This window comes from Mus caroli, chromosome 10, assembly GCF_900094665.2.
Source record: "Mus caroli chromosome 10, CAROLI_EIJ_v1.1, whole genome shotgun sequence".
NCBI lineage: Eukaryota > Metazoa > Chordata > Mammalia > Rodentia > Muridae > Mus > Mus caroli.
This window is the reverse complement of record NC_034579.1, coordinates 57,895,011-57,913,767: the sequence shown is the minus strand read 5'-3', so window position 1 is coordinate 57,913,767 and position 18,757 is coordinate 57,895,011. Positions and strand designations below refer to the sequence as shown.

General features: G+C 44.1%; 1 protein-coding gene and 1 non-coding gene across 2 annotated transcripts in view; one reads left to right on the top strand and one right to left on the bottom strand.

The window, feature by feature from the left end:
* Ctnna3 (catenin alpha 3) overlaps window positions 1-14,052 on the bottom strand; it is a 1,468,839-nt gene extending 1,454,787 nt beyond the window's left edge. Inside the window, exon 1 of the mRNA XM_021173456.2 lies at window positions 13,977-14,052. The gene's annotated coding sequence lies outside the window, so the exon portion shown is untranslated. The remainder of the gene's footprint in view (window positions 1-13,976) is intronic.
* Window positions 14,053-14,613: 561 nt separating this feature from the next.
* Window positions 14,614-14,695, top strand: Trnas-uga. Its single transcript has one exon. It is a non-coding gene; the product is annotated as a tRNA-Ser (tRNA).
* Window positions 14,696-18,757: the final 4,062 nt, after the last annotated feature.

Sequence of the window (18,757 nt, the reverse complement as noted above, 5' to 3'; positions counted from 1 at the left end):
CCGGAACCACAGACTCTTATTCAAAATAACAAATGACCCCAATAGAGTCTTTAAATTGACCTCTGAAGCTTCACAAGCCAGACCTCTATCATCTGCACGGCCTTTCTTACCTTTCAAGCTCCCACAGAACAAACAGCTCATTGAGCTCTCGGCACTCAGTGACTTCTCTAGCCCAAAGCTCTAAAGTCCTTCCACAATCCTTCCCAAAACAACATGGCCGTGTCTGTCACAGCAATACCCCACTATCCTGGTACCAACTTCTCTTAGGTTAGTGCTGTTCTGAAACATTATAACCAAAAGCAACTTAGGAAGGAGAGGGTTTATTCGACTTATACTTCCACATCACTTCCGGTCCATCGTGAAAGCAAAGCAGGACAAGAACTCAAAGCAGGACAGGAACCTGGAGGCAGGAGCTGATGCAGAAGCCGTGGAGGACGCTGCTTACTGGTTTGCTACCGTGGCTTGCTCAGCCTCCTTTCTTTTAGAACCCAGGACCACCAGTTCAGGAATGGTCCCACCCACAATGGGCTGGGCCCTCTCCCTCCCTCCATCAATCACTAAGAAAATGTCCTACAGGTTTGCTTACAGCCCCTTGTCTTGAAGCCTTTTCTTAACTGAGAATCCCTCTTCTGAGATGGCTTTAGCTACTGTCAAGTTGACATCAAACTAGTTTATTTCCCTTGGTTTGTTCTGCTGCCTTTCTTACACAACTCAGGCCCACCCACCTACCCAGAACAGCACCTCTTACAGTGAACTGGGCCCTCCCACGTCAATCAGCAATTAAGAAAATGCAAATTTATAGCCGGAGAACAAGGTGAGGGGCAGTGGACGGAAAATTACAGAAGAGAAATGTTGGGTTTTGTCAACATGACACAAACCTAGACATATCTGGGAAGAGGGAGAAATGAATCTCACCCGAGGAATTGCATCCATCGGACTGGCCTGTGGGAATATCTGAGAGACAAAATCTTAGCAGCAAAGTGGTTAAGAAAACTGAATATATGAATCACAAACATTAAAATAGTAAAGCACGTGCGTTGCATTTAAAATAGAGTACAGAACCTGGAGACGCACCATAGTGACGAGTGCATGACACAAGAAATGGTTGATTTTGTTCTTCTCAGAAGAATATACACAGTTCATTTCCTGGAGAGCCAGCAAGTTGTTTCCTACACTCATTCACACCTGGTTCCAACCAGAATTGTAAACTCAGCACTTATAAATATGAATATTCATTCACAAAGAAAACCAGTATTTCTATTTCAGTGATAAACAGGGATTTTGAATGTTAACAGTCTGTTCTGGAAATCCAAGGCTATCTGAAAACATCAGGATGAAGATCATCTGTGTAGCTCCCTTCAAATATAGAAACAGCAAAAATAAGACTTAAAGTTGCTGCTACCGTGTCCGGTTTTGGACTTAGCTCATCCGATCAAATTTTAGTACAAAACTGGGAATAACCACTTGTATTTTTCTTCTTTGCAGTGTGAAAAATAATCCTTCAACATGATCTACACACGTGATGCTGTCAGTTCAAGCTGTCCTATAACTATAAATGCTTCCCTTTTAAAAAAGTATTTTGCAGACAGTGTTTTATATGTACATTGTTCAGTTTGATCTGGGGCAACAGAAGGAAGCTAACACAAGCTTCAGTGTGACACACAAATGATCAGCACAGAAAGGACACTGAGAACCTGCAGAGGGAATGAGCTTTGAACAGTACAGAAAGGATACTGAAAGGCTGCAGAGAAAATCTCACAGTAATGGGGTTTGTCTTTTCCATCACTTCAGAAACTTGGAGCCACAAAAAAAATAAAAGGCAGACTGCTCAACTTTCGCCCTAAAGAATATTCTCAAAGAATCCCTCACGTGATTAGACTCAATAGAACAGTTTTAAAAAACGGACAAATTGACCCCAGAGTACTTTAAATGGTTGGTTGGAGCATGTATCATACCACTTTGTAAATCAAACATCCCACGATTCAGATGCTCTGCCACAGGAATGATGTACAAGATCTTCCCTTCACAACGGCAGATTGAAAACTTTCCTGGGAGAGTTCAACATACATTTTAATGCAAAGTAACTTTGCTTCTGGCTAGTTGAAATAAAATAAGTGCAACTGACAAATGAAGATAAGTTCTTAACTGGAACAAGTGAAAAGAAACGCCAGGAATACTGAACTGGCTGGTTTGTGTGTCAACTTGCCACAAGCTAGTCATCAGAAAGGAAGCAGCCTCAGGTGAGGAAATGCCTCATGAGATCCAGCTGTAAGGCATTTTTTTCCAATTAGTGATTGATAGAGGACCCAGCCCATTGTAGGTGGAGCCATCCCTGGGCTGGTGGTCCTGGGTTCTATAAGAAGGCAGACTGAGCAAGACACCGTAGCAAGCCAGTAAGCATCACCCTCCACGGCCTCTGCATCAGTTTCTGCCTCCAGGTTTCTGCCCTGTGTGAGTTCCTCTCCTGACTTCCTTGGTGATGAAGAAGGTAATGTGGAGGTGTAAGCTGAATAAACCTTCTCCTCCCCAGCTTGCATTTTGGTCATGGTATTTCACTGCAGCAATAGAAAACCTAAGGGTGTGTGTGTGTGTGTGTGTGTGTGTGTGTGTGTGTAACGGAATCTACCATGATTGTTGCACTGATATCTTCTCTATAGTCAGTCTTTCTGTATGTAACTTCCAACCTAAAATGCTCTGTGGTGCTGGAGAGATGGCTCAGCGGTTAAGAGCACTGACCGCTCTTCCAGAGGTCCTGAGTTCAAATCCCAGCAACCACATGGTGGCTCATAACCATCTGTAAAGGGATCTGGTGTTTCTGAAGACAGCTACAGTGTACTAATACAAATAAAATAAATAAACTTTAAAAAAAATAAAAATAAAGAAAAGCAGAATCTTTACCACAAGTGCCTAGATACACATAATTTGAGACCAACCTATCATACACAGTAAGATCACCAACTGGAGATCATTAAGTAAAATAGGCCAGACCCAGAGAAATAAACATTGCCTGTTTATCTCATCTGTAGACCAACGTTTTACATAGACTATAAAATCGTGAGACTAGAAAGGTGACCCAGCAGTTAAAAGCACCTACTGCTCTTACAGGGACTCAAGTATCATCCGGAGTTTTCACATCTGGTGGCCTATGACTGCAGTTCTAGAGGGAGGGTCTGACCTCTGACCTCTGACCTCCATGGGTTCTTCTACACTTGTACACAGATGCATACAAAGACACATATGCATAATTTTTAAATTTTAAAATAAAATCCTTAAAATATAAGATAATATATAAATAACACGTCATCTATATGACATGAACGAAGGGAGATTAGTGGGAGAAGAGGGCTCAAGAGGGAGGGTTGAGAAAGGAAAAGATGTATGGGGTGAATATGATTGGAGTACCTGGTAGGCTTAAATGAAAATGTTTTTATGAGCTCATCACAGCATACAATATTTGTCAATACATTTTTTCAAAGAATAAAAAGTAACTAGATATGAACGATCCTTTTTTAAAAAAAAAGCTAACTTTTTACATAAAAGTTTAACATTTTATTATGAAATTAATATTATCAAACAAAAGAGTATTAAAGACTTAGCATGGTGAAAGCAATGAATTTGTTCTTAGAAACTATCCATGGCTGGAGAGATGGCTCAGCGGTCAAAAGCACTGTCTACTCTTCAAAAGGTCCTGAGTTCAAATCTCAGCAACCACATGGTGGCTCACAACCATCTGCAATGAGATCTGATGCCCTCTTCTGATGACAGCTACAGTGTGCTTACATATAATAAATAAATCTTTGAACCAGAGTAAACAATATGAGATCATTCGTACTTGGGGCTGAAGAGATGGCTCAGCAGCTAAAGGCTCTGGCTGCTCTTAACAGACACCTGGGTTAGATTTCCAGCACCCACATGGTGGCTCCCAACTATCTGTAACTCGAGTTCTAGGGAATCCAGAGCCCTCTTCTGACCTCTGCAGTCACCCTCACATATGCAAACTAACACAGGGATCACACACCCATGCACATAAATAAGCTGGGTTTTGAGATTTATCTGCTGTGCTTGTGTTTCGCCTACTTGTGTATGTGTACCATGTGCATAAAGTGTGGCTGCTCAGAGGGTTCCACCCTTTGCAGGTGGCTCACTGGTTCTGAGCCTCCTCCGGGTAGTTCGGCTGGGCTCTGCTCCTCTCAGGCTGCTTGGCTGGTCTCCCCTTATTCCAGGCTACTGCTTATCTGAGAGCGACTGCTGAGAGTCTGCAGTCTTTACTGCTTACATCCTTTGGAGAGGGAGAGGCTGGGTGAATCTGGTCGGTTTGTCTGTGCGGTTTGATATCCTGAGTACTGACATCACTTCCCGAACGTGGTAACCCTTGAGTGGTAACCCTGTGATCCCCAAGTTCAAGCCTCCTATCTCCTTAGATCAGGCGGGCAGAGTGTTTTGATCCCTGGATCGAAAGTCTCTGCATCTCCGCTCAGCAGTAAAAGGTTTTCAGAAAATTATAGTCGGCTACATCAATCCCTAAGATTAAGGAATAAAAGTCTCAGAGGAGAACTAAGGGACACAGGAAGGACAGTCCCTTACCACGTCTTGCTGGTGTCTCACCCACTGAGTGCCAAGAACCTAGAAACAACAAATCCACTATGAAGATTGCCTTCGTGGAGATGATATCCCAGTGTGCTGATAAATTCAGGATATCCCTAATGCTGACATTACAGGTATGTGTCACTGAGCCTGGCTCCAAATCAGGTCCTCATGCTCACACGGCAACCACTGTGTTGACTGAGCCATTCACACCCCAGCAACAATATTCCCTTTTTTATAGACCTATTCCAAATAAGAATGTTAAAACAACAGAGTGCCATGCTTAAGCCTTACATTTAATCCTGCTTTATTCCCGAACCTACTCCTGTAATGTTCTGAGAATTTCACAAACAAGACAATAACTCTGCTTGTGGTCAAAGCACACCATCTTAGTATGCTCTGGATCTCTTTGGCCTCCTAACCTATATTTTGTTTCTTCTTAGCCTATAACACTGCCAGTGCACCTCAGAAACCATCCTATGATCTCATTTCATAAAATAAAGGAATAATGTTTCTTTGGTATGTGTGTGGATGTTTTGCCTGAATGTATGTCCATGTACCATCTACATGCAGGTACCCACAGAGGGCAGAAGGTGGCACCAGATTCCCTGGGACTGGAGTCACAGAACTTTGAGCTGCCATGTGGGTGCTGGGACTTGAACCTGTGTCCTCTGTAAAACTAAACAAGTGTTCTTAACCACCAAGCCATCACCACAGCCCAAGAACAATGTTTCTTAGACACCTTTTGAACAAGATAAAAATATCAGAAGCCACCAAAAATCATATATAGGCTTAGGGCTGACACATTTAATTATGCAACACTTTCCCTTCTACCCATGCCCACTCTTGGGTGTCTACTTCCATCTTAACTCCTGCCTCTCACCCTAACCAGACATGTACATGGTATACATGTATACATATACACAACGCACTCAGACACATAGAATAAAAATAAATAAATCTTTTTAAGGCTGATAATACTGACCTACTAGTTGTTGAATAACCAGTGCTTGAAGGCCAAAGACAAAACAAAAACAAAAGAAGGCTAAGGAGATAACCAATATTTTGATGCTCAGCTTCCGCAATAAGCCAAGGCTCTTCAAACAAGGACCCTGAAACTTGGGCCAGTCACCTGTCTTTTCATCAGAAAGTCTGAGACCCAAGGTTAAGCCCTAACCAGTGTGCATCCTACTGTTGAGAGTCACTGGAAAGGAGATGAGATGGTGACTATTATTTCTAAGGGAAATGACATGGTCAGGGACACCTTCACCCATGCCAGCGGTGGCACAAGAAAGGAAAAACAGGCTCACGGAGCAAAAGGGCTCCTTGTGAGGCCCTAAAATTAATCCCTGAAATGGTCTCAAGTAACCTAAACAAAATAAGGAAAGGGCTTGTTTTTGGCCAGCTCATTACGAAGCACCCAACTGAAATATCTGAGAAATTCTAGCCAGTCTCTGGTCACACCATGGTGCCCTAACTTGCAGGCATGAGAAGTCCATTCCTGGTCCCACTGACTTGTAGCGATGCACCTGTGAGCCTGTTTTGACATAAGTGTGAGAATCCCTCTGATAAAGATTAGCTTCTTGGGCTGTTTGTATTTGGAATCCTAGCACTCCAGAAGCTGAGGCAAGAGGACTATAAACCCAACGGCAGCCTGGGCTGAACATGTTCCAAAAAAACAACAACACACTTAACGTCTTACGTAAGTCTGCTTACAGGCTAAAAACATCAATATAAATAATCTAACTACTAAAAATACTGAAACAAAATTTAAAAGTATACATTCTAACTACTAATAGGCTTTGTACATTAGAAATTATCTGAAAGCCAGCCTCTATAAGGAAAATACATATATACACATATACATACATACATATATACATACATACAAACATTAGGTCTGCAGATGAAGGTCAAATCCTGGGACCTGTGATAAAAGCTGTGTCACAATGCCTGTGCTGTTAATGGCCTCAGGGATTGAGGCCGTCAACTCTCTATGGAGCCCAAGACAATCGTGTGCAGTTTTATGAGGTGCTGAGGATCAGACCCAGGGTCTCCACCATACCAGCTAAGCGTTATACCTACTAAGCTACGTCCCCAGCCCTTTCTCTATAATTTTTTTTTTTTCGAGACAGGGTTTCTCTGTGTAGCCCTGGCTGTCCTGGAACTCACTTTGTAGACCTGGCTGGCCTCGAACTCAGAAATCTGCCTGCCTCTGCCTCCCAAGTGCTGGGATTAAAGGCGTGCACCACCACGCCCGGCTCTCTATAATTTTTAACTCTTCTGACAGTAGAATTAAAGGTCTGACATCCTTTGAGTGGGCTGACGACTGACTGACTATGGGACTGCTGTTTTTGTTGGTTAGATAGTTTGGGGTTTGGTTTTGTCTGGTTTGTTGCTAGTTAGTCAGTTTGTTTGTTTGTTTGTTTGTTTGCGACTGGGTCTGGAAGTTGCTATATAGCCCAAGAGGCCTTGAACTTCTGACACACACACCCCCCCCAGTCTCAGATAATGGGAGCACAGACACACATCACTTACTAGACTCAAAAAGCTGTTGTTTTTACATAAACTCTGTGAAGATATGAAACAAGGAGCCCACAGGCTTTTAAAAGACTACCCATCAGACCATCCAGGGCTACACAGAGAGAGGCTCTGTTTCCAAAACGCATTAAAAATAAAGTAAGACAATCTAGTTCCAAGACCAAAATCAGCGGTACCCACCCCTAGATATGCCTTTTGTGGGACTGGTTCCTACAGAAGCCATCTGGAAAAATCACATTCCTTGCTCCTGGGGTGATTTTCATTAAGAAAAATACTAAAAGCTCTAACTAAAGCACTATGTTTAAAGGATATAAAAACTACAACAGATTGTGCTGGCTGGCTACCACTCTGAATTCCTTAGCCGCTGCTGTAATAAAAAAATGAGAGCTGGGCCTGACAGCAAATGACTGTGGTCCCAACCCTTGAGAGGTGGAGCCAGGAGGATTAGCAATTCAAGGCTGTCCTCAGCTACACAGTGAAGGCCAGCCTGGGTTACAGTGAGACCTTCTCTCAAAAAACCAAAAAAACAACGCCCTCCCCAAAAGAAAGTACATCTGATCATCAGATTTCTTATTGTCATAACAGGGAAAGATCTTTGGGTTCTCAAGCACCTGTTTTTATTAACATAGATCAGTTATACAAAATAATCAGTTTAATTATGACATTTTTGCATGTGTGAACATATATATGGGGGGGGGTTGTGGGGAGTGACACTATTAGAGGTGTGGCCCTGTTGGAGTAGGCGTGTCACTGTGGGGGTGGGATTTAAGACCCTCATCCTAGCTGCCTGAAAGCAAGTAGTCTTCTAGCAGCTTTCAGATGAAGATGTAGAACTCTCAGCTCCTCCTGCATCATGCCTGCCTGGATGATGCCATGTTCCTGTCTTGATGATAATGGACTGAACCTCTGAAACTGTAAGCTAGCCCCAGTTAAATGTCCTTTATAAGACTTGCCTTGGTCATGATGTCTGTTCACAGCAGTAAAACCCTAACTAAGACATAGATAGATAGATAGATAGATAGATAGATAGATAGATAGATAGATAGGTCTTTTGATTAAATTCTCCTATTTCTCTTATCCACTCCCATCTCAATTGTAGTGAAGTTAATATTAATATTAAAGAGAAATACAAGAAAGACAAATGCCTCTGTCCTACTTTATTTTTCTATTGCTGTGATTAAAAATTGACCAAAAGCAACTTGAAGGAGGAAAGGGTTTATTTCAACTTGCAGGTTATATGGTCCATCCCTGAGAAAAGCCAGGGTGGAAACGCAAGCCAGGAGCCTGAAGCAGAAACCACAGAGGAATGCTACCTATTGGCTTGCTCGTGGGTTCCCTTGCAGCTACCTTTCTTATGCAGCCCAGACCCACCTGCCTAAGGGTGTTACTGCCCACAGTGGGCCCCGTCCTCCTCCATCAATAAGCAATTGAAAAAAAAATGCCCTAACAGATATGCTCACAGCCCAGTCTGATGGGTGCAGTTCTTCAGTTGAGCTTCCCTCTTCCCCGTGTGTCAAACTGATGCTTGAAGCTAACCATGGTGTGCATATAAAGACAGCCAAACCAGATGTATAGTGATGTATCAAACTTCACGTGACTTTCATCATTTTGGGAACCATTCCATTATTCTATCTGTCTTTACATTTATTTACTTATTTATTTATTTTACTCTATGTGTATAAGTGTTTGGCCTGTATGTATACACTGTGTGCCCACAAAGGTCAAAAGTAATGGATTCCCTGGAGTTACAGATGGCTGTGAGCTACCCTGTGGGTACTGAAAATCAAACCTGGAAAAGCAGCAAGTGTTCCAAACCACTGAGCCATCCCTCCAGCCACACCATCACCTTACTTTTGGTTTTGACCTTGAACTCTTAACACTCTTCTGTCCACTTCCTGAATGATGGCTACCACAGCCAGTTTCCACTTTTGATATCTGGCCCCTTCTAAATCTGCTCATAGCATCTGAGCCTTCCAGATGTCACCAGTTCCGGGTCAACATGATGTTTGCTCCTCAGCCCATCTTAAAACCAAGCACCTCTACCTTCTATCTTCCCCCTGTTGAATCAAACACCAAGAGATTTCTAGCTGGGCACTGAGGTACACAAACAGCTTGCTTCTGCACTCTCCTGCAGAAGTCCCACTTCCCCCTAGGATCTCCCTCCCACACAGCAAGCATGGTAAGGCTCAGGCTCGCTTGGTTTGCCTCTGCATTGCCCCTCAGAAGCCCTGCTCCACCCCACCCTGCAGCAAACTCAGGGGTTCATTCTACCTCCCTAGCCAGTTCAAGAGGACTCAAGAAGCCTCAAGTGCCAGCCCAAGTAAGACAAATGACAAAAACTCCTCAGCTTTGGTGGAGCCAAGGCCAGCACTCTACCAGATAACCAGGTGCAGCTGGTGCCTATCCTTGAAGAAAGGAGATTAGGGTCCCACGCTTAAATCACAGAAAAGAGGTAATCAGAGGTCACAGACAGTTATGGCCGGCCATAAAACTAGTTCCATAAAAGACGATCTTTAATCCCCCTCCCAGCATCGAAATTTTGCCCTACCAAGTAGTATCCTGTCTGAGTTGTGACTTACCTAATCCATCTCCCCTCCCCTTTACTCTAAGCATTCAAAGAACTTCTAACTACTCTGTATATAAGTGTTAAAGCACCTGAGCTGGGGGTCGCACACCAAACCTATGTTGTAGGGGATTTGTGATCCGAGTCAAGACTCTAAATAAAAGGATTCTTTTGCAAATTGCAGTGGACTTTGAAATTCTTGAGCTCGTCTGGGTTTCTCACAGAACCAGGGCATAACAGCATCATGGTGTATACCTTCAATCCCAGTATTTGGAAGGTGAAAGCAGATGAATCTCTGTTGAGTTCAAGGCCAGCCTGGTGTATTTAGTGAGTTTCAGGGCAGCCAGAGCTACATAGTGAGAGCCTGTCTCAAGAAAAAAAAAAAAAAAAAGAAGAAAAAAAAAAAGAAAAGAAAGAGACAGAGAAACAGAGATAGCGAGATTTCTATGATGTCCAAGGATAAGTAGATAAGAGATTCTACTGTATCAACTTGAACCACTACAGAAGATAAGGGACCTCCACCCTACTCCTCAGTTAATACTGAAGGGAAAGATGGGAAGAGTGAAGGAGATAAAGACCCTCATGGAGTCAAGAGACAAATAGATTCTTGGGTTTTCAATTAATACTCCATGAAAGTAAAACTATGTCTCTTCCTACATCAGTAATGTGTGAGACACGCCCTTCCTTCTCCTATTCTTATCAATGGACAAAACTCTGCCAGGTTCTGGCCAATACTTTGATGTTTCCAAAACTGAACTGGCCACTCATCTGAATCTAAACATGAGAAAAAAAAATGATTACAACATGACAAACCAAACTGCCTTGTAATTATGTGTGTGCGCACTTGGGAAGCTGCCCTTAGAATCTACAGGAGGATGTCAGATCCCCCAGAGCTGGGATTACAAGCAGTTATGAGCCACCCAATGTGGATGCTGCTGCGTAGTGAATTCTGATCCTCTGCAAGAACAGCACACATTCTTAATGGCTGAACCATCTCTCTGGTCCCAAAAAGTCTTTTTTTTAAAGTATCATCCTCATGCCTGGTGGAAAAGTATCAAATGAAGAGTACTTAGCAACCTGATAAAACTCAATTTCCTTCTCTAATTCAGGACAACCTCAGTCTCTTGTAATCAGTACCGTCCCTTCCCCTTGACCCACTTCTTTTCGTTACAGCTTCTGCCTGAGAGTCTGTGTCCCATGACTCATTTTTCATTCTCTAATCATTGGGAACACAAGTTACCTCACATCTTTTACCAGTGACAGGGTCTAGTCAACACATAACCGAACTCTGGACATTCAGAAGCTATAAACTTGGGGGGGTCTACTCTGTATTTTGGGGTTTTTTCAGATTATAATTACATTTTTCTCCTTCCCTTTCCTAAACCCTCCTTGCTCTCTTTCAAACTCATAGTGTGGTGGCTTAAATAAAAATAGCCCCATAGGCTCACAGGAAGTGGCACTATTAGGAGGTATGGCCTTGCTGGAAGAAGTGTATCACTGAGGGGTGGGCTCGGAGGTTCCAGCCACTCAAGCAAGGCCTAGTTTCTCTCTTCCTGCTGCCTGACAATCCAGATACAGAACTCTCAGCTCCATCTCCAGCACCAGGTCTGCCTGCACACTGCCATGCTTCCCCGCCATGTTGATAATGGACTGAACCTCTGAACCCAAAAGCCAGACTCAATGATATCTTTTCTTCACATCACTAGAAACCCTAAGATACATACATGATCTCTTTTTTCATTGTTGTTAAATATGTAAGTGTGTGTGTAATGTTACTTGTATGTACTTGTATGTATCTTTTCAGGACTGGCCATTTGGTAATCAGTATGCTCATCCCTGTGGAAAGCCGTTTCTCCTGCTCTTGGAATTCCTTAGTTGCCTGTGGTTCACTGTGTAGAGCTGTGGTCTCACGTTAGCATGACCATCCATGTCTACGTCCGCCTGTCTATTCCCATCCTTGTTCAGCTCATATTCAGGCAGTCACACTGGCAACACTTCACGGGTGTAGCTTCTGACATTCCAAGGAGACTCGATCTGGGCACAGTCCCCATTCTTCTGGCTCTTACACCCTTTCTGCCCTCTCTTCCACAATGCTCCATAGTCGCGTTCAGGATTTAGTTGTGTGGTAGGTGTAGCACTGGACTGGGCCCCACAACACTTCACTTTGTTAATTTTGGGTTTCTGTGATGGTTTTGGTCTGTTGCCAGGAGAAATTTCCTTGATGAAGAATGAGTACCACTCTTACCTGAGGGTGTAAAGACAAAGATCCAGAATGTATTTAGGGATGATGCCGGTTTAGTAAAAAGCGGTGGTCGTAGGCTCTCCTCCAAGATCCATGACTTCACGTTCCCTGGGTAGTTGGCTAGGTTTCCAGTTACCTTGTGTTATTTTAAACCACTAACTTTATGGTGATTTTTATGCGGCACATGCTCATTCCTCCCCAGAAGCAGCTGGAATACACTGTTTAACGCTAAGGAAGTCTCTGCTAACGGTAGGTGAGTGCGGTTCCTTAAGTGCAACTGTCACTTGAGAATGGATGCTCGGGATAAAGAACAAAAATTATGCACCTCGAAAATATTCTGTCGTGTTGAAGAGATGGCCAAGTGGGTAAAGAGCTTCCTGCACATGCGTCAGAGCCTGACTTCAGATCTCCAGCAACCTAACAACCCCTGAGCTGGGCCTGTATTAGAGACGAGCCCCTGGAGGTGGGCGGTGCAGCTTGCTGGCCAACCAATCAAACCGATGTGAAGAAGAATGCCCCCTACAGGCTCACATATGTGAAGGCTTGGTCCCCAGTTAATGGAACTGTTTTGGAAAGGATGAGGATTTGTGACCTTGTTGGAGGAGGCGTGTCACCCGGAGTGGGCTTTGAGGCCCACTTAGTGTCAGTCTCTCAGTCTCTCTTCCTCTCTCCCTCCCTCCCTCTGCCTCCAACTTTCAGATAAGATGTGAGCTCTCAGCTACTGCCTCAGTGCCATGCCTGCCTGACTGCTTCCATGCTCCCCACCATGATGGCCACAGACTCACGCTCTGAACTGTAAGTCCCTATGAAATGCTTTCTTTAATAAGTTGCCTCGGTCACGGTGTTTCTTCCCAGCAACTGAGACCAGATGGGCTCAAGGGGCAGTGGGAGGCTACCTCAGAATATATCAGATGAGAAAACATTTTTTCAATGAATAAATAAGGGTCAGAGAGTAAAAGGGGAAGTAATATCATCTCTGACCCAAACACACACCATATATGAGTAGGCACACACACACACACACACACACACACACACAATCTGATCTGTTAGTTTGTTTACCGTCATATATCCATCTTCCTTATTTATTCCACTGTACTAGAGATTAACAAAGGACAATGAAGATTAAAAAGAACTTCAGGGGCTGGTGAGATGGCTCAGTGGGTAAGAGCACCCGACTGCTCTTCCAAAGGTCCGAAGTTCAAATCCCAGCAACCACATGGTGGCTCACAACCACCCGTAATGATATCTGATGCCCTCTTCTGGTGTGTCTGAAGACAGCTACAGTGTACTTACATATAATAAATAAAAAAAAAAAAAAAAAAAAAAAAAAATTTTAAAAAAAAAAAAAAAAAAAAAAAAAAAGAACTTCAAACTGTAGGTAACAAATCATGGGACCTTCATTTAATTTTAATTTTTAAAGAGACTATCTTGCTCAGGTTGGAATGCAGTGATTATTCCCATTTAACTGATTTAACTACTATTTAAACTAATTTTGCATGTTGTAACTTTGAATCTCCCGTTTATTAGCTATATAGCCTTTCCCAAAAAACTCATGGGCCAGTGTCCCCTGAAAAAATGACAGGCTTAGACTAGCCCTTAATGTTTCTTTCTTTATGATACATATGATTTTATAAAATGTCCCCATAGGCCTCAACAAAATGGATTTGATGCCTTTTTGTTTTGTTTTGTATTTTGAGTAGCGCAGGCTGTCCTAGAACTCACTCTATAGACCAGGCTGGCCTCGAACTCAGAGATCCACCTGCCTCTGCCTCCTGAGTGCTGGGATTAATGGTGTACGCGTAGAATCAGAGAACAAGATAAGCAACACCCTATTAGGCTTAGCAGGGTTAATTGGGACAAAAGAGCCACGAGTGATTGTCACAAACAGGACCAAAGTGATGCCATTTGATCTGGGGCCCCTACTGTACCCCAGTTGATCACCTCGAAAATTTTACCCTAGGGGTTCCCGGGATACCACAGCGCACGGCCTGTCACATGGCAGCACCGTTACTAAAGAGGGAGGTCTCAAGAAAGTCCACACACCTATCAGGAGGTCGCTCGACACCTCGGCTTCCGGCCTCCTCCTGAGAAACCTGCGCTCTGCCTCCTGGCGGGGAATTCAAACAGGGAGGACAGGGTGCGGGTAGAAGCTGCGCATGCGCGCTGCAGTGGCCGCCCACCCGCGAGCCGCCGCGCTTCCGACGGCCGTCCGACAAGTTTGAGAGCGTCCACGAGGCCACTCAAAAAAAAAAAAAAAAAAAAAAAAAGCACGCAGGGCGGCCCCCACGTTCGCGCTGAAGGGTAACGAACGCAGAGCTAACGCGCACCGGCGAGAGCCGCGACTTCCGAGCGGGCGGGCCCTGCACACGCAGCGAGACAACCCTATGGTTCTCGGCCATCCCGTGGCGCCGCTGGGAAAGCGGGAGGGCAAAAGCCAGGTCTGCGACCAAAAACCAGGTTAGGTGGCAGATCCCCGAACGCAGCGAAGGACGGGGTTCTAGGACCCGGATCGCCCCCTTTTCTTTTTCTCCGCGTCCTCGCGGAAACTCCAGCCACTCCACGTCCCAGCCGCCTCAGCCTACGGAGCTACAAGCCGCTGCAGGCCCCGCCTACTCTCAGCCCTGGCGCGCGTGCACTGGTTGATATCCTAAAGTGTCTCCGCCTTCACCTTCTCTCCGTAGCAGCGATGGCCGAGTGGTTAAGGCGTTGGACTTGAAATCCAATGGGGTCTCCCCGCGCAGGTTCGAACCCTGCTCGCTGCGGAAGCGGGTGCTTCGCATTTTTTTTTCATACAACACTACTACTTCAATCCTTAATGTACCCGCCGCTTGTCCCGTATCTGCCAGATAAAAATCTACGGAATGGTTTAAGGTACCAAAGACCATTAAATGTCAGTGCTGTGAGCTTCCCTGCTCATAACGTGGGAAGAAATCTTCTCCCCTAAAAGCAACTTTAAAATCTTGATGTTAACACGAAGGCCAGGCTCGAAAAATAGAAATATGAATGCTGAAACTTCTGGCGTTTTCTAAAATAACTCTACTTACAATGTACACTAAAATCCACATAATGGAACGCCTTTTGACGCAGGTCTCACTGTGTTTGCCTAGTTAAATCCCAGAATTCCTGGGCTCAAGTCATCTATCTGCCCAGAGCACTGAGATCCCAGAGAGGCCAGCGGTACCCAGACACCGGCGGCTTGAAAGGATGCTAGTGGTGTAGTTGCGTTGCCAAGTGCAAAACTCATCATCACGGGTCAAAATCGCTCCCTGGTGTTGTGTAGCTCTTTCTCCTCAAGGCAGGAGAGAGGTTCGAGAAGCAGGAAGCAAGGGAAAAATCACAAAGCCCAGGAGGCTGAGAGAGCAACAGTTGGAGGGGCAGGGTTCTGGTGGAGCTGTCTGCAAGTTGAGCAGGGAGCCCTCAGGAGAGACCCTGACCTGTAGAGGAAATGTCGAAAGAGAAAGCAATAGAGTGAATGGAGGCTGAAGAGGCGTTATTATCTCCAACTGGTAAGATATGAGGAGGGTTTGATTGTTTTAATAGATTTTGCTTGACTGAAATTCTAGAATGTTATATCGCTTCAGTATGACGTTTTAAATAAGAAAACTATGAGGGTCACCTTAGGGACCGTGCACACCCAAGGCTCCTGTTCACCACTCAAATGACAGGATTTTTTTTTTTTTTTTTTTTTTTTTTGAGTCAGGGTTTCTCTGTATAGCCCTGGCTGTCCTGGAACTCACTCTGTAGGCTTCGAACTCAGAAATCCACCTGCCTCTACCTCCCAAGTGCTGGGATTAAAGGTGTGCGCCACCACTGCCCGGCACTATCTATTTTTCTAAGATATATTTATTTTATTTATATGAGTACGCTGTAGCTGTCTTCAGACACACCAGAAGAGGGCATCAGATCTCATTACAGATGGTTGTGAGCCATCATGTGGTTGCTGGGAATTGAACTCAGGACCTCTGGAAGAGCAGTCAGTGCTCTTAACTGCTGAGCCATCTCTCCAGCCCATAGCTATCTATTTTTGAGATTGAATTTTGCTATGCAGCTCTGGCTGCCTAAAAGTCTCTATGCAGAACAGGCTAGCCTCAAACTCACGGAAATCCACCTGCCTTTTCCCCAAGTACTGGGATTAAAAGGTCTGTGCCACCATGATCAACTTTTTTTTTTTTATTTCATGTATACATGTATATATAGGAGTGTGTGTGTGTGTGTGTGTGCATGTGCACATATACCTCGTGTATTTAAAAGGCTATATGCTGCTCAGACTCCGTTTCCCCACTTCTGATGGTATCGTCAACCTCCTATCACAACTGGTGGATCCTGAGAGAGGAAAGGGAGGTCAGAGCAGCTGGGAGTGATGTTAGGTTCAGGGTGGAAGCCGAGAAAACTCACTTCAAGTGTCAGTGGACCAATTGTTTTGAACTTAGTTTTCCTCCTTTAGACATCCCGTCTTTCTATTCCAAGAGCTTGTTCCTTAGAAGTGGTTCGCTCATGCAAATGCCGATAGAGCTCGTTGAGTCACAATGGACAGAACATAATTTATTCAACCAAGTCCTTGTTAATGACCGTGAAAGATGATTTTTAAAACAAAAATAATGCGGCGGGGTGGGCAGGGGAACTCAAAGAAATTGTGACATTTATACAGTTAAACATGAGATTTTCTAATTTTATTAACAATTCAATATGTCCCGGCAACATTATCTGTGACCACAGCCTCTGCCCATCCAAATGCCACCCTGGGTGTAGTCGTGGCTGCCTCTGGCTCAGGAATGAAATGCAAAAGGAATAAGTAAGGGAGAAAACTGATTCCTGGAAGTTATCCTCTGAGTGTAGCATTCATGTGGACACACACACTCACACACACACATGCACACATACACACACGCACACACACACACAAATATGGGAATGTAATTTTAAAATTTTTAGAAAGAAAGCCATCGTGGTGGTTTGAATGAGCAATGTCCCCACAGGCTCGCTCGGGTATCCAAACACTTAGTTCCCAGTTGGTGGTGCTGTTTGGCGAAGTTTAGGACCTGGGGAAGAAGGACATCCCTGTGAGTTTTGTCATGCTTCCTCACCACAGTAGACTTTTTTTTTTTAGGATTTATTTATTTATTTATTATGTATACAATGTTCTNCCTGCATGTATGCCTGCANGCCAGAAGAGGGCACCAGATCCCACTACAAATGCATGTGAGCCACCATGTGGTTGCTGGGAGTTGAACTCAGAAGAACAGCCAGTGCTCTTAACCTCTTAATCTCCCCAGGCCCACAGTAGACTCTTATCCCTCCAGATAAACAGAAATAAATTCTTTCTCCCATAAATTGCCTTTGGTCATAGCATCTCACCATAGCAACAAGAAAAGAGCTACCATACCAGTTATTTTGTATGCCAACAAAAAAAAAAGATATATTTAGAAAAAAGTACATCACACATTTTGAGAAGGAAAGAAAAGTGAGCAGGAAGGAGAGAAAAATGAAGGGAAGTGATGGCTCAGTGGTTAAGAGCACTGACTGTTCTTCCAGAGGTCCTGAGTTCAAATCCCAGCAGCCACATGGTGGCTCACAACCATCTGTAATGAGATCTGACACCCTCTTCTGGTGCATCTGAAGACAGCTACAGTGTACTTAGATATAATAATAAATAATCTTTAAGCTGGAGCGAGCGACCTTAATTCCTGGCAACCACATGATGGCTCACAGCTACAGTGTACTCATACATTAAATAAATCTTTTTTAAAAAATAAATAAATAGGCCGGGCGTGGTGGCGNACGCCTTTAATCCCAGCACTTGGGAGGCAGAGGCAGGCAGATTTTTGAGTTCGAGGCCAGCCTGGTCTACAGTGTGAGTTCCAGGACAGCCAGGGCTATACAGAGAAACCCTGTCTTGAAAAACCAAAAATGAGTAAGTAAATAAATAAATAAATAAAGGGAAGGTAAGAGAAAGGTGAAAGGGGGGATAGGAAAGGACAGAAAAAGAAACAAGATGAGGTGTTTGGAGAGATGGCTCAGTGGTTAAGAGCACTAACTGCTCTTCCAAAGGTCCTGAGTTCAAATCCCAACAACCACATGGTGGCTCACAACCATCCCTAATGGGATCTGATGCCCTCTTCTGGAGTGTTTGGAGACAGCTACAGGGTACTCACATACAATAAATAAATAAATCTCTTTTAAAAAAAAAAAAAAGAAGAAGAAGAAGAAGAAAGAAAGAAAAGAAAAGAAAAGAAAAGAAAAGAAAAGAAAAGAAAAGAAAAGAAAAGAAAAGAAAAGAAAAGAAACAAGATTAGACAAAGCAAGAGGAAGGAAAGAAAGGAGATTCAAGGAAGGAGCAGAAATGGGGCGAGGAAGAGAGTCAGCTGGAAATAGTTCCTGTCAGGTTGGTCTGGTGCTGCTTGTTTTCAGATGGTAAATTCTGTACCTCTGTATCTGCTTGCTCTGAGATGAGCAGATCCTCCCGTACACAGGCTACTGCTGTCTAAACCTTGTTCCCCAAGTTATCCCTGATTGGTTAATTAAGATGCCTACAGCCTGGGCTGAGTAAAAGAGATGTTGGTGGAGGGAGGTTCCTGGGCTTTGGGTTGGGGAAAGACCAGGGAGAAGAGGAAGAGGAAAGAAAGGAGTGGTCATGGGGTCGGTAGATCAGGAGTGCTGGCCATGAGGGCTGGCCTGTTGGATAAGAGCAACCCAGGCAGAACATGGCAAATGATATCTCAGGTTATTTACTACGAAGTAGACAAGGTAGCATAGAGGGCTGATATCTGCCCAGTTCTAGTACTTTAAGGCGTGTGTGTGTGTGTGTGTGTGTGTGTGTGTGTGTG